Consider the following 15,889-nt stretch of genomic DNA (forward strand, 5'->3'; position numbering starts at 1 on the left):
GAACCTTCTTAATTCTTAACAGCCACATGATAGGCGTGGGAACTGCTGGTTCTGCATCTCCTCCCTTCCTATCAGTCTCACTGTGGCTTCTTTGTATCTTTAGTATGGAAATTCTGTTCAACTAGTCTTCAGGTGGTTCTCAATGGTGGTGGTTCTCAAATTGAGTTATAAATTTGATGTGATTGTGGGAGGAGGCGATCATAACTTCTACCTACTTCGCCATTCTGACCAGACGGACTTTTTTCTTCTTATTTTTACTGTTCTGTTATCTTAACAGAGACAAGAAACCTTGCCTTAAATTTTTTGACCAGGATATGTGAGAAAAAGCTAAGTTGAAGGCTTATTCTGGTTTTGTGTTTGATTTGATTCTCATATCCAGAATCAACATGTATGGCCCTTCTTCCCTTTAGCAGAGCCGTTTAATATGGTTTATGGATATGCAGTAGTAGGCCTGTAGCCTGCTTCATACTTAGGGTAAGGCTGCCAATTGCTCTGCATAATGAGGAGAAATTTTTCAGTGTGCAAAGGAAGCTGGGCAAGAGGGAGGAAAGAAGCAGGTAGCCCACAGCCCAAGGCCAGGTCAGAGCCAAAAATAGGCCTGTGAGTGCTTCACTGAGGTGGGTTGACCCAGGGTTTTTAAGAACATTGATATCTAATGTTTGGTTTTAAATTGCTTTATTGTTGCTATCTTGATGTGCCCCAAAGATTGCCTCTGTTAACCCCACACCTTCATTAATAAGGGAACACTGTGGGCTGTGGTAGTCTGGGAGGCTGGTCACACGGTGGGGAATTAAAGTAAGGGTCAGTGGCAGGACAGCCGCCTTGCATGTATCAGGCCTCTGAGGTTGCCATGGCAGGCAGCATTAAATCAAAGGAGGCCAGTAGTTGGGCTTTACAGGTGGGAAAGGGAATAGACGCTCAGGGCTGAGCTGAAACAGTGGGTGGTAGGCAGGTGATGTTGCAGAAATAAGTTGCACAGTGAACTGATCCTGGCCAGACAAGAAACAAATTTCACAGGGCCCAAATATTTTTTGAGGGAAGTGCTACTTGAAAGGGAAGCACAGTTGGCGGGGGCAGGGGGGGGGCGGTGTTCTGTGTGCGCAGGGTGTAATCAGATTGGGTATGGCATTATAAGCAGGGCAAGACGACGAACCTTGCTGTGACGGAACAGAGACTCAACAGATTTATTTTACCTATTTTGATCACAAACAGGTGTGTGCAGGCAAGTCATGAGAGGGCAGTGAAAAATGCAGTGGACTGGTAACTGCCAAGATCCTTTGCCTGGACTTCCTCTGCCTTCTCTAGGTCCCCTCTCTCCTTCCCTGCACTGTCCCTTCCCTTCTCTGTGGCTCACTCCCCTGAGCAGACCCATGCACTCCTCCGGTGTGGTAGGCAGCCTCCAGAATGGCCTCCAATTAGCCCCGTCTCCTGTATTCATACCCTTATTAGTCATACCCTCCTCTTTACTGTTAGCTGGGCTCAGGGCCACGCTTCTAGCAATTAGAAAGAGTGACAGAGGAGATGGCCTATTGCTGCTGATACTAGGTTATGAAGAGATTGTGACTTCTGACTTGAACCTTCTCTCAAGCTCTATTGCTCTGAGGGAACGGGCTGCCATGTTGTATACTACCCCATGGCCCTGTGGAGTGTCCTCCAGCAGCAGCCAACGAGGAACTGGAGTCCTCAATCTAATAGATCACACACCACCCCATGAGCGAGCTGGGAAGCGCGCACAGTTCTGGCTGGCACCGCAACTGCAGCCTCAATTGCGACCTTAAGCCAGGCACCCCACTAAGCCACACTCAAGATTTCTGACCCATGGAAACTGAAATAACAAATTTTTTGTCGTTTTAAGCCACTAAGTTTTGGAATAATTTGTTATGCCGCAACGGATAGTACATCTTGTTTCCCCTACCAGTGAGGGAGGATGGGGCCTAAGATTGGCCCGGGAAATAGGAGTGACTGGGGCTGGAGCTGGGGGAGGTTTTATTCTTCCCAGGTGTCCCCTGCTCCGCTTGGGGCATGTATGAGTTAGTGCTAGAAATCTTTGTGATCAAAATATTTTATCAGTCCTGACTGATGTGGCTTAGTGGGTTGGGTGTCATCCCATAAACCAAAAGGTCACTGGTTCGATTCCCAGTCAGGGCACATGCATGGGTTGCAGGCCAGGTCCTCAGCAGGGGGTGTGCAAGAGACAACGGATTGTTTCTTTTGTACATAGATGTTGCTCTCCCTCTTGTTCCCCTTCCCTTCTCCTTTCTATAAAAATAAATAAATAAATAAAATGAAAAGAAAACTGGAAGTATTTTATTATGTAGACCTGAAGTAATAATAATATAAACATTCACATATCCACAATTTCATTCACTATTTTTGTTTTATTAAATATTTAATCCATATGAAAGAATATTTACATAACTGTATATTACAGTTTGAAGACTAACAATGCAACGGTACCTATATAAGAGGAAAAAAGTTAGTTACTTTTGAAATTCCCTGTGTACCCTGTCCTTTTCTCTCTCTCTTAAAACTAACCAATATTCTGAACTTTGTATTTATTATTCCACTGATTCTCTTTATAAATCTTTTTGTATAATATGGTAGCCACTAGGCACAGGTGACAATTTAAGTTTAAATAAAATAAAAATTCAATTCCTCAGTCACATTAGCCATATTTTAAGTGCTCAATAGCCACATGTAGTTAGTAGTTAACATACTGAACAGCGAATTTATGGAATATTTGCATCATTGTAGAGAGTTCTATTGGACAGCACTGCTAAATAATATATTGCTTAATTTTGCATGTTTTTGAACTTTACATAAATTGAATCATGCAATGACTTTTGCAGCTAACTTTGTTTAATTTAATATTAGGTTCTTGACTTTCATTCATGTAGTTATTATGTAACTATAACTACGTGATTATGTAGTTATGATTATATAGTGGTATGATTAGGTAACTATAGTTTTATACCACTATTTTTTATCACACACATGGTATATAAATGCCACAACATATTTATCTACATCAGAATTATTAATGGATGTTTGAATTGTTTTTGGATTTTTTTGCCATTACAATTAATACTATTATGCATATAAGCATTAGTTCAATCCCAGGTTGGGATTGCTGATTCATAGAGAATGCATACTAGCACGTTCTCTAAATAATGCCAAGTTGTTTTCCAAAATATTGTGCCAATATGCTCTCCAACTAGCAGCATATAAATGCTCCCATTGTTCATATTATCACCAGCACTTTTTTTTTAATTTTTTTAATTTTTTTACCAGTCTTGTGGGTATGAATTTAGAACTCATGGTTTCAACCTGCATTTCTCTGATTTTGAATGAATTTGAGTATTTGAATATATTTTCATATATTTAGGGGACATCTCATATTAAGTAACTATTCAGGTCTTTTATTTGTTTAGCTTTGTCTTACTGATTTTATTAACTGGCATCCATTGATCTTTTTACTGTCTCCATAGTTTTGACTTTTCTAGAATGTCATATAATTGGAATCATACAGTATGTAGTCTTTTTTAGATTGGCTTCTTTTGCTTAATAATATGCATTCAACATTCTTCTATATATTTTCTTGTTCTCATGGTTTGATAGTTCATTTTTAGTGCTCAATAATATTCCATTGTCTGGATGTACCACAATTTATTTATATATTCACCTATTGAAGGACATCTTGGTTGCTTCCAAGTTTGGGAAGTATGAACAAAGCTGCTGTAAACATCCATGTAAAGGTGTTTTGTGAACATAAGTTTTCAATACTTTTGGGCAAATACCAAGGAGAGCAATAGCTGTATCACACATTAATAGTATGGTTTTATTTTGTAAGAAACCAACAGACTGTCTTCCAAAATGGCGGTACCATTTTGCATTCCACCTAGCAGTGAATGAGCATTCTTGTTGCTTCACATCCTAGCCAGACAGTATTTGGTATTATGGATTTTCTGGATTTTGGCTATTTTAATAGCTATGTAGTGGTATCTCATTTTAATTTGCATTTTTCTGATGACTTATGATGTGGAACATCTTTTTATATATGTATTTGCCATTTTGAGTGAGATCTGTTAAAATGTGTGGCCCATTTTAAATTGGATTGTGTTATTATTGAGTTTTAAGAGTTGTATATTTTGGATAATAGTCCTTTATCATAATAGTCCTTTATCAGTTATGCCTTTCACAAATATTTTCACTCAATCAGTGGTTTGTCTTTCATCGTGTCCGATTGTCTTTTGCAGAACAGAAATTTTTAATTTTAATTAAGTCCAGTTTATCAGCTCTTTCATGGATCATACCTTTGGTATTATATCTAAAAAAGTATTGCCAAATCCATGATCATGTAGGTTTTCTCCTATGTTATCATCTAAGAGTTCTGTACTTTTGTGTTTTACCTTTAGGTCTGTGATCCATTTTGGAGTAATTTTTGTGAAGCATGTAAGGTCTGTGTCTAAATTCATTTTTTTTCTTGAGGACGTCTAATTCTTACAGCTCCATTTGTTGAAAGCACTCTCCATTGTATTACCTTTATTCTTTTGTTGAAAGTTAGTTGACTATATTTATGTGGGTTCATTTCTGCACTCTCTATTTTCTTCCACTGATCTATTTGTTCATTCACCAGTACCACCCTGTCTTGATACGGTGGCTTTATAGTGTGTCTTGAAGTCTGGTATTCAGTCCTCCAATTTGGTTCCTCTCCTTCAATATTGTACTGTCTATTCTGTGCCTTTTTCTTCCCTGCATGAGCTTTAAGATGAATTTGTTGATATCCATAAAAATAGCTGGCTGGGATTTTGTTGGGCTTGCACTAAATCTGTAGGCCAGGTTGGGAAGAACTGCCATCCTGACAATATTGTCTTTTTATGTACATTAAGATGGAATATGTATCCATTTATCTAGTTCTTTTATTTTTTTATCAGAGTTTGATAGTTTTACTTGTATATATTTTATACATACTGTGTTAGATTTATACCTAAATAATTTATTTTGGGGAGGTGAAAATGTAAAATGTATTGCATTTAAAATGTAAAATTATAATTATTCATTGCTGATATATATGAAAACAATTGTACTTTTTAGAATATATATATATATATATTTTTATTACCATTTATCCCCCCTGCATCCCCTCCCACCTCCCCTTAAACCTCCTCCTTACTGCAGTTACCATATTGTTGTCTGTATTCATGAGTTATTTTTTTTCTTTTTTGCTCAATCCCTGCCCCCAAAGCAGTTGATTTTTGTATATTATCTTTGTATCCTGCAACTCTTCTGTAATCATTTATTAGTTCTATGAGCTTCTTTGTAGAATATTTTGAATTTTCAACAGACTTTCATGTCATCCATGAACAATGACAATTTTATTTCTTCCATCTCAATCTGTATACCTTTTATTTTCTTTTCTTGTCTTATTGCATTAGCTAGGACTTACAGTATGATCAGTATGATGTTGAAAAGCAGTGGTGAGTGTGGACATCTTTCCCTTGTCCTGATTTTAATGAGAAAGCTCTGAGTTTCTCACCAATATCTATGATGTTAGTTGTAAGGTTTTTGTTTTTCTATTTTTGATATTTATCAAGCTGAGGAAGTTTCCCCTCTATTCCTTGTTTACTGAGAGTATGCTAACATACATATTTGACATGTATTTTTATGCCTCTTTTAAAAATTTTGATTATGTTATTAAGTTGTCCCATTTTTTTCTCCCCTTTATTCCTCTCCACCCTACACCACCCCACCCCCTAGCATTCCCCGCCTCCTCTTAGTTCATGTCCATGGGTTGTACATGTAAGTTCTTTGGCTTCTCCATTTCCTATACTATTCTTAACCTCCCCCTGCCTATTCTGTACCTACTATTTATGCTGCTTATTCCCTGTACTTCCCCCCCATTCTTCCCCTCCCTCTCCCTTCTGTTTTACTGTTCGTAGATTTTGATCATCTTTTTCTTAGATAAGTCCCTTTAACATTTCATGTCATAAGGGCTTGGTGATGATGAACTCCTTTAGCTTTACCTTATCCAGGAAGTGCTTTATCTGCCCTTCCATTCTAAATGATAGCTTTGCTGGATAGAGGAATCTGGGATGTAGGTCCTTGCTTTTCATGACTTTGGAAACTTCTTCCAGCCCCTTCTTCCCTGCAAGGTTTCTTTTGAGAAATCAGCTGATAGTCTTATGGGAACTCCTTTGCAGGTAACTATCTCCTTTTCTCTTTCTGCTTTTAAGATTTTCTCCTTATCTTTAATCTTTGGTAACTTAATTATGATGTGCCTTGGTGTGTGCTTCCTTGGGTCCAACTTCTTTGGGACTCTCTGAGCTTCCTGGGTCTCCTGGAAGTCTGTTTCCTTGGCCAGATTGGGGAAGTTCTCCTTCATTATTTGCTCAAATAAGTTTTCAGTTTCTTGCTCTTCCTCTTCTCCTTCTGGCAACCCTATGATTCGGATTTTGGAACGTTTAAAGTTGTCCCAGAGGTTCCTAAGCCTCTCCTCATTTTTCTGAATTCTTGTTTCATCATTCTGTTCTGGTTGAATGTTTATCTCTTCCTTCTGCTTCAAATCGTTGATTTGAGTCCCAGTTTCCTTCCCTTTACTGTTGATTCCCGGTCTATTTTTCTTTATTTCACTTTGTGTAGCCTTTGCCTTTTCCTACATTTTGTGACCATACTCAACCGATTCAGTGAGCATCTAGATTACCAGTGTTTTGAACTGTGCATCTGATAGGTTGGCTCTCTCTTCATCGCTTAGTTCTATTTTGGGAGCTTTGATCTGTTCTTTCATTTGGTCCATCTTTCTTTGTCTCAGTGGGCCTTGGAAATCGTTGGAAGGGGCAGGGCCTTAGGTATTCGCTAGGGTGGGGCAACCCAGGCCACTGCGTTGTGACGCTGTCTGTGGAGGAGGTGTCCGAGGGGTAACAATGCTGCTTGCTTGGCTCTTGGTCAGCTTTCAGTCACTTCCCCCGCTACCCACAAGCAAGTTGGGTCTTGCTGGTGCTGATTCTCAGGTGGGTGGGTTTGTGTACGTTCTAGGACCCTGTGGGTTCCTCCAGTGGACTCCTCTGTGAGGCGAGAGTTTCTCCTGTCACCACAGCCCCCACAGGTTTTTACCTCCAGAGGTTTTGAGGCTTTCTTTTCCCGCACTGGAACCCTGGGTTTTGCAGTCGGTCTTGTTCCCCAGCTGTTCCGTCTGGTTTATCCACATGCAAATGTGGGACCACCTGGTCTACCAGCTGCCACTTCTCCCCCAGTCCTCCAGAGGCCGCCTCTCCTTGAGTCCTCTCCACCCCGGCTGTCCATCTCCACCCCTCCTGCCGGTCTGGATGAATGTTTCTTCTTTAACCCCTTGGTTGTCAGACTTCCATACAGTTTTATTTTCTGGCAGTTCTGGTTATTTTTTATTTTTAAATTTGTTGTTGTCCTGTTTTTGTTGTGCGAGGTGGCAGAGTGTATCTACCTATGCCTCCATTTTGGCTGGAAGTCCTATGCATCTATTTATATGATTATGTGATTTTTCTTCTTTAGCCTGGTGTAATGGGTTACATTGATTTTCCAGTCTTGTGTATTCCTGGGACAAATCCGATTTGGTCATGGTGTATAATAGTTTTTATATATTGTTGGATTTTATTTGTTAATTTTTGGGGGGATTTTGCATTTATGTTCATGAGAGATACTGATCTGTAGTTTTCTTTTCCTGGTAATATCTTTGTCTGGTTTTAGGTAATGCTGGCCTCACAGAATTAATTAGGAAATATTCCTTCTGTTTATACCTTCTGAAAGAAATTGTAGAGAATTGGTATAATTTCTTTCTTAAATATTTGGTAGAATTCACTAGAAGACCCATCTGGGCCTGGTGATTTATATTTTAGAAGATCATTATTGATTCATTTTCTTTAATAGATACAGGCTTATTCAGATTGTCTGTTCCTTCTTGTGTGAGGTTTGTCAGATTGCATCTTCATCTTTCAAGGAATTGGTCTACATAGAGATTATCAAATTTATTGGGATGGAGCTGTTCCAGATATTCCTTTAATGTCTGTGGGATCTGTAATGATGTTTCCTCTTTTAGTTCTAATATTAGTTCATGCCCTCTCTCTTTTTCTTAAACTGGCTAGAGAATTAACAATTTTATTAGTCTTTTCAAAGAACCAGCTTTTAGTTTCATTGGTTTTCTTGATTGATTTCCTGTTTTCAATTTCATTGATTTCTGCTCTAATTTCTATTATTTATGTTCTCCCACTTCCTTCATTTCTGACTAACAGAAATTCTTAATTTTAACATAACTGAATCTAGCAATGTTCCCTTTGTTTTGTACTTTTTATGACTTGCTTAGGGTGTATTTTTTGTGCCTTAAGAAACTCTTAGCTCAGTTTATCTTCTAAAGATTTTATAGTTCTATCTTTCATATTTAAGTTTTCCATCTACCTGGAATTGACTTTTGTATGTGGTATGAGGTAGGAATCCAATTTCCTTTTTTTCCTATGTAAATAACCAACAGCTCCAGCATCATTAATTTAGTTTTTAAACTCTTTTTGTGTGTGAAATATGTTAATTTATAAAAAATAGAATAAAATAATAAACCCCATGTACCCATCACACAGCTTTGACAATTATCATTTCATGGCCAGTCTTGCTATATTTATATACCTGTTTACTTTTTCCCACTCCCAAAATTATTTTGAAGCAAATTCCAAGAATTATATAATTTTATCTATAAACATTTAAATATTTATTTCAAAAAATAAGGTATTCTCAAACATAATTGCAACACTATTATCACACTTAAAATATGAATTATGATTCTTTAATGGCAACTCATTAAATGAAGTCAGCATTACCCTGATACTGAAAACAGACAAGGACATTGCAAGAACAGAAAACTGCAGACCAATGTTCCTTGTAAGCAGAGACACAAAAATCTTCCATAAAATGTGAGCAGATTAAGTCCAGATTTATATTTAAAAAACATATCAAGTGGTAGTTATCCTGAGTAGGGAAGACTGGTTCAACATCAATAAAGAAAATCTACCATATAATCTGACTAATGAAGAAAAGCCATGTGTTCAAATCCATGGATGCAGAAAGAAAAAATTTAGTAACACTCAACATCTGTCTTTGATTAGGAAAAAAAAATCTCATGTCCTGGCTGGTGTGCCTCAGTGGAGTGAGTGCTGGCCTGCAAGCCAAAAGGTCACTGGTTCAATTCCCAATCAGGACACATGCCTGTGTTGCAGGCCAGGTCCCCAGTTGGGGGGGCATGTGAGAGGCAACTGATTAATATATTTCTCGCGTGTCAATGTTCCTCTCCCTCTGTTTTTCCCTCCTTTCCCCTCCAAAAATAAATAAATAAAAATCTTTAAAAAAATCTCATAAACTAATAATAGAAGGAAACTCCTCTAAACTGAGAAAGATGTTCTACAAAAGAAACAAACCAAGCCTAATATTAAGACTAGTGGTTTGCCCCTAAGATTGGGGACATTATTAAGAAAGTCCACTCCTAACCAATTCTATTTAACATTGTATTAGAAATCCTTGGCAGTACAATAAAGCAAGATAAATGAAAGGTATACACATATTATTAAAAGATTTTATTTATTCTTAGAAGGGATGGAGGGAGAGAGAGAGGGAGGGAAACATCGATGTGAGAGAGATACATGGATCTATCAGCTGCCTCTTGCTTGTGCCCCAACCAGGGACCAAACCCGTATCCTAGCCTGTGCCCTGACCAGGAGCTAACCAGCTACCTCACGCTTTGTAGGATGACACTCAACCAACTGAGCCACACCAGTAGCATGAAAGGCATACATATTTTGAAGAAAAAGATATAATGGTCTCTACTTAGAATTAACATTTTCTATGAAGAAAAACCAAAAAAATCTACAAAAAAATCCTCCTAGAAGTAAGTGAATTTGTTAGGTTGCAGGACACCAGGAACAACTGGAAACTGAAAATTTAACATTTAGGTTTAAGCCTAGACTGGTGTGGCTCAGTGGACTGAGTGGTGGCCTGCAAACCCAAAGGCCGCTGGTTCGATTCCCAGTCGGGGCACATGCCTGGGTTGCAGGCCAAGTCTCCAGTTGGGGGTGTGCAAGAGGCAACCAATCGATGCATCTCTTGCACATCAAAGTTTCCCTCTTTCACCCTCCCTTCCCTTCTCTCTAAAAATAAATAAAATGTTTTAAAAAATAGACATTTAGGTTTAAGAACAAAGAAAAAGTAGGAATTAGGTATAAATCTAACAAAATACGTGAATAGTCTCTATGCTGAAAACAAAATACTGAAGAAAAAAGTCAAAGACCTAAATAAATGGAAAGTATATTGTGTTTATGGATTGGAAGCCCCAATGTTTTTAAGATGTGAATTCCCCAATTGCTCTCTATTTAGGTTTAACACAACCCCAATCAAAATCCCAGCAGGATCTTATTTTATTTTATTTTTTTGTAGATACAGACAAGCTGATTCTAAAATTTATATAGAAAAGCAGAAACCAGAGTAGCCAAAACAATTCTGGGGGAAAAGTGACAAAATTAAACGTGAAGATTTCATATTGCCTGATTTCAGGGTGCTGTATAAAGCCACAATAAATGACAGCGGTGTGGTTTTGGTGAAAGGATAGACACACAGAGATCAATGGAACATGGTCTGTATGAACCAGTCCTTGGAAAATTTGTCGAGATAAACCCTTTATGTGTTTGAAAAGAACTCTCTCTAGTTGTTATTCTATATCTAATTTCATTATATAACGCAAACGTTTTTCCTGTTAAGTATCTCTGAAGTCAGGACGCGTCTGGCGGCGCCCAGCATGCCCTGCTTTAACTGGCAGCGGGTTTTCTTAGTGGCCCTTGAAGTAATGGTGTGCCTGACACTCAATTGTTGCTTACAGTGATGAAATTCCTTAGATTCGGTCAAGTTTCTTAATTGTTCAGATCTGTCTTTAATCATTATTTTCTTGCTTTTTGCTTTTTGTATCCATTATGAGAGAAATGTTAAAAATCTGCTGAGATTGAGAATTTTCCTTTCATTTTATTTCTGCATTTTGCTTAACATCCTGAACCTGTATTATTAGGTACATTCAAGTTTAGATGTTTTGTCTCCCAGGTGAATTGCATCTTTTATTATTTTAGTGACCGTCTTTGTCCCAAGTATTTTGTTCAATATAGTTTTGTTCAATATAAAAAGGGCTATATCAGCACCTTCTTTTGGCTAGTATCTGGTTTAAATTTTCCATGCTTTTATTTTCAACCTTGCTATGTCCTTCTATTTTTTATTTATCCCTCATAAACAATATATAGCTGGGTTTTGTTTCCTAATTCAACATGATACTCTTTGATATTTAACTCAAAAGCCAGGTGCATTTACATTTATTTTGATTACTGGTACATGTAGGTTTCTACCATTTTATTTTGGGCCATTTGTCCTGCCTGTTTCTTTTATCACCTTTCCAGTCTTCTCTTGGATTGAGCAGTATCTTTGAGTATATAGAATTCTAGATGTTTTACTATGAAAAGTAGAGGGTCCTTTTGTTCTCTTTTATTTGTCCTTTCCCCATGTAGTTTGAGCTTGTGAACGACCACAGCTCATGCTTATCTGGTATCCTTCACCGAGCACAGTGCTCTGTGCATAGGTACTTCTTAGTACTGTATTTGATTACTTATTTATGATGGCAGTGGGTAGTGGGCAAAGAAATGATGTGGTCTTTTCTCCTTTTCCTTTTTAAAAATCATTGTTAGAAAGCTTCAGTTTTTGTTTAGTGTTTTGTAAACTTAGTTTGAATGTTATTTGCAGTGTTTGCTGAATTAAAATTTTTTGGCAAGCACTTTTTCCAGACGTGACATTAATTCTAAAAGTTGTCAGTCAAAAAAATGCTTTAATGCTCAGTTTTATTCCTAAAATAAAGTATTAAATTACCATAGCTAAGACTGTGTTTTCTTTGATCTGCTTGACCTTTCATTCCTGGCGGGGGTGTCCATCCTGCGGCCCAGGGGCCGCACGCAGCCCAGGGTGGCTGTGAATGTGGCCCAACACAAAATCGTAAATTTACTTAAAACATTATGAGATTTTTTTTGTGTGATTATGTGTTGTAATGTATTTAACGTGTGGCCCATGACAACTCTTCTTCCAGTGTGGCGCAGCGATGCCGAAAGGCTGGACACCCCTGAGATAATGGTATATTATTATGAGACCATTTATGAATTTCTTTAAAAAAATACTATAATCTGATGTTTTATTTATGGATCATATATTAAGTATAAAAATAAAACAGTCCTGGCCGGTGTGGCTCAGTGAGTTGAGCATTGTCCTGCAAAGCAAAACATTCCCAGTGCTGGGTTGTGGGCCAGGTCCTCAGTTGGGGGCATGTGAGAGACAACCAGTCAATGTATCTCTCATACACTGATGTTTCTTTCCCTCTCTTTCTCCCTCCCTTCTCTATGAAAATAAATAAATAAAATCTTCAAAAAATAAAAACAAAATGGACTGGAACCACACTAAATTAATTGTAGTGGTTACCTTTAAGGAGAGAAATAGGACTAGGAAGAGAAAGGTGGGGAGTTCATCTATGCATTTTTCTTCAGAAAGTGATCTGAATTAAAGGGAAAATGTTCACACTTATTAATTCTGGATGGTAGGTGTTACAAGGATTTGATTCGCTAACTTGTAGAGTTTTCTGTTTACTTTTGTTTGTAAACTTCTGAGATTTTAAAACAGAGGTTGCCACCTAGTGGACGTATTTAAATAGAATTTCAGAAATCTTTCATAATGGGTGCATAAAGCTACAGCAGGTCCCTAAATAGCTTTTCATTCAACACCGTCTTGTTATAATGGTGATGAGATGCTATAAGTCTTTAACTCTTGTTATCAATTAACCTACAGTAAAACTGGTTTTGTTATACGTTATCTATGGATGTTAAACGAGGACCTACTGTACAATGGAACAAAGCTTTTCACTCTTCAACACAGATAAGAAGGTACAATCTGATCATTAAGACCACAAATTTTGGAGATGATCTGAACCCTACTTTTATTTACTGTGTGCCCTTGGCAAAGTACCAAACCTCTTAAGGAATTTCAACGCCAGACCCTCATTCATTTAACAAACATGGAGCACTCCTGTGAAGAGGTAAGCCCTGCCTCGACTGGGGGAGGCGGGACTAGAGAGGAGACAGTCACCCCCTAGAGTTTAATAAAGGAGTGTGTTCGGGGTGGGGCTGGGCGAGAGACCACACTGTTTTAGGCTGAATGGTTGGAGATCAGGTTTAAATCCCAGATTCCTAGTTATTTTATTTTCAATTACATGCAGGGGTGTCCAACCTGTGGCCCAGGATGGCTATGAATGCGGCCCAACATAAACTTGTAAATTTACTTAAAACATTATGAGACTTTTTTGTGATCACATATTGCAGTATATCAATGTGTGGCCCAGAGATGCCAAAAGGCAGGACACCCCTGATTATAGTTTACATTCAATATTACTTTGTACTAGTTTCAGGTGTACAGTATAGAGGTTAAACAAACATATGCTTTACAAAGTGTTCCCCCCCGATATTTCCAGTACCCACTGGGCAGCATATATGGTTATGACAATATTATTGACTATGTTCTCTATGCTGTACTTTACATCCCCATGACTATTTTGTAACTAATTTGTAATCTTTACATTTTTCATTGCCTCCCACTTCCTCCCTGTCTGCAACCATCAGTCTGTTCTTTTTATCTATGAATCTGCTTCAATTTTGTTTCATTTTGTTCTTTAGATTCCATGTCAGTGCAACCATATGGTATTTATCTTTCTCTGACTGACATATTTCACTTAGCAGAATACTCCCTCGGTCTGTCCATGCTGTGGCAAATGGTAGATTTTCATTCTTTTTTAATGGCCAAGTAATATTTATTTTTAAAATACATTTTTAAAAAAGATTTTATTTACTTTTTAGAAGGGAAAGGAGGGAGAAAGAGAGGGAAAGGAACATCAATGCATGGTCACCTCTTGCATGCCCCCTACTGGGGAATTGGCCCACAACCCAGGCATGTGCCATAGACTGGGAATCAAACTGGCAACCCTTCGGTTTGCAAGCCTGCACTCAATCCAGACTGAACCACACCAGCCGGGGCTAATGGCCAAGTAAGATTTCACTGTATATATGTACCAAAGCTTTTTTCATCCACTTGCCTATTGATGAGTACTTGGGTTGCTTCTGTATATAGGCTATTGTAAATAATGTTGCAATTAACATAGGGATGCATATATTCTTTCCAATTAGTGTTTTGGGTTCCTTTGAATATATACCCAGAAGTGGAATTGCTGTGTCATAAGGCAGTTTCATTATTAACTTTTTGAGGACCCTCCACCCTGCTTTCCACAGTGGCTGCACCAGTCTGCATTCCCACCAACAGTGCACCAGGGTTCCTTTTTCTCCACACCCTCAGCAACACTTGTTTGATTTATTGGTGATAGCTATTCTGACAGGTATGAGGTGATAGCTCTTCACAGTTTTAATTTGCATGTCAGATGATGAGTGACGGCCCTCTCCCTTTATGCCCATCGGTACTTGCTTTATCTATTTCCATGCTCCTGTGTTGGGAGCATAAAGACTTATAAGGGTTATAACCTCTGGCTGGATTGCTAGACTTCTAGTTATTAATACTCAACTAGGCAAGTACCAGTCTCACCAGGATGACATTAATACCTAAGTTCCACAAGAGCTGTAACACGGCCTGGTTCATCACTCTTTTCCTATTAATGTTTAGCATATGAAAGGCCTTCAATAATTTATATGGAAAATACAATTAATGAACAGTAATACAATCAACTGTTTTGCATACTCCCAATTGTATACCTACTTTTTGCCCCATCCTGTATTTGCTGAACGAATGATTACCATTGTTTTAATAGTTTCTGGTGCATAGTTAGTACTCAATAAATAGTAGTTATTAAGGATATGGTATGACTGTGTATATTATGCATACAGGTAACTCTGGATTGATAATTTAAATTGACAGTGGGTGTGGCAAAAGTAGGTTTAGCTTGTGTGAAATACAAGAGTTAAGAAATAATTCAAGAATACTTTGTTTTGAGACAACTGTAAACCTCCTTTTGCCCACCCTTGTGTAACTTACCAGTTAAAAAACTGTTATATATACTATTGAAGTCAGCAAACTACTACAGATATCCTGTCACTTTAGAGGAAAAAGACTTCAAGCATGAAATGGCAGGGGCTTGATCTGTTTTTCAAAACATTTTACACTGATGAAAGGGGATGGAATTCTCAAAGTCTCTTAAAAAAATTAATTGGCCTTACTCTCCAAATGACTATCCATTTAAAGATTCCTACTAAACTTTCCTTAGAGCTTCTGAATTCTATAAACTTGATGTGTTCCTGCACTTTGCTTTATAGTAAAAACAAGCAGTATTTATTAAAAATGAGAACCTACTTTGTATACGAGTAATGTTAGATGATTACTGCAATTAGATTTGTATGTAGTTTCACATTTTGTTTCACTATAACCTGACTTTCCTTTGACTTAATTATCAAGCCCTCGGTAAAATTTCACTCAGTTTCATTTATAGTATCTCGGCTGGGAATGTGAACTGCCATTATGGCAGCTAACTCCAAGCCATAATACATTATTTTTATATCCTATGTCCACATATATTAGAGAAAAACAGGTTTAATCAGCAACTTCAGTGTGACAACTGCTGAATGAACAAACAGATGTAGCAAGACTCCTGAAGCTCTTACACAGGCCCATTATTCATGGGCAATGTATTTCTATCAATATAAAGAGTAAATTAATAAATTGATAATGTTTATGTAAGATAGTAAATTGAGCTAAGAAAGAAAGAATTTCACCGGTCTAGTGAACTTTTGAAGTCTAATTCAGATTTGGATTC

The sequence above is a fragment of the Pteronotus mesoamericanus genome, unplaced genomic scaffold, assembly GCF_021234165.1.
Source record: "Pteronotus mesoamericanus isolate MK-2021 breed Mesoamerican mustached bat unplaced genomic scaffold, CSHL_Meso_final scaffold_21, whole genome shotgun sequence".
In the NCBI taxonomy this organism is placed as follows: Eukaryota; Metazoa; Chordata; class Mammalia; order Chiroptera; family Mormoopidae; genus Pteronotus; species Pteronotus mesoamericanus.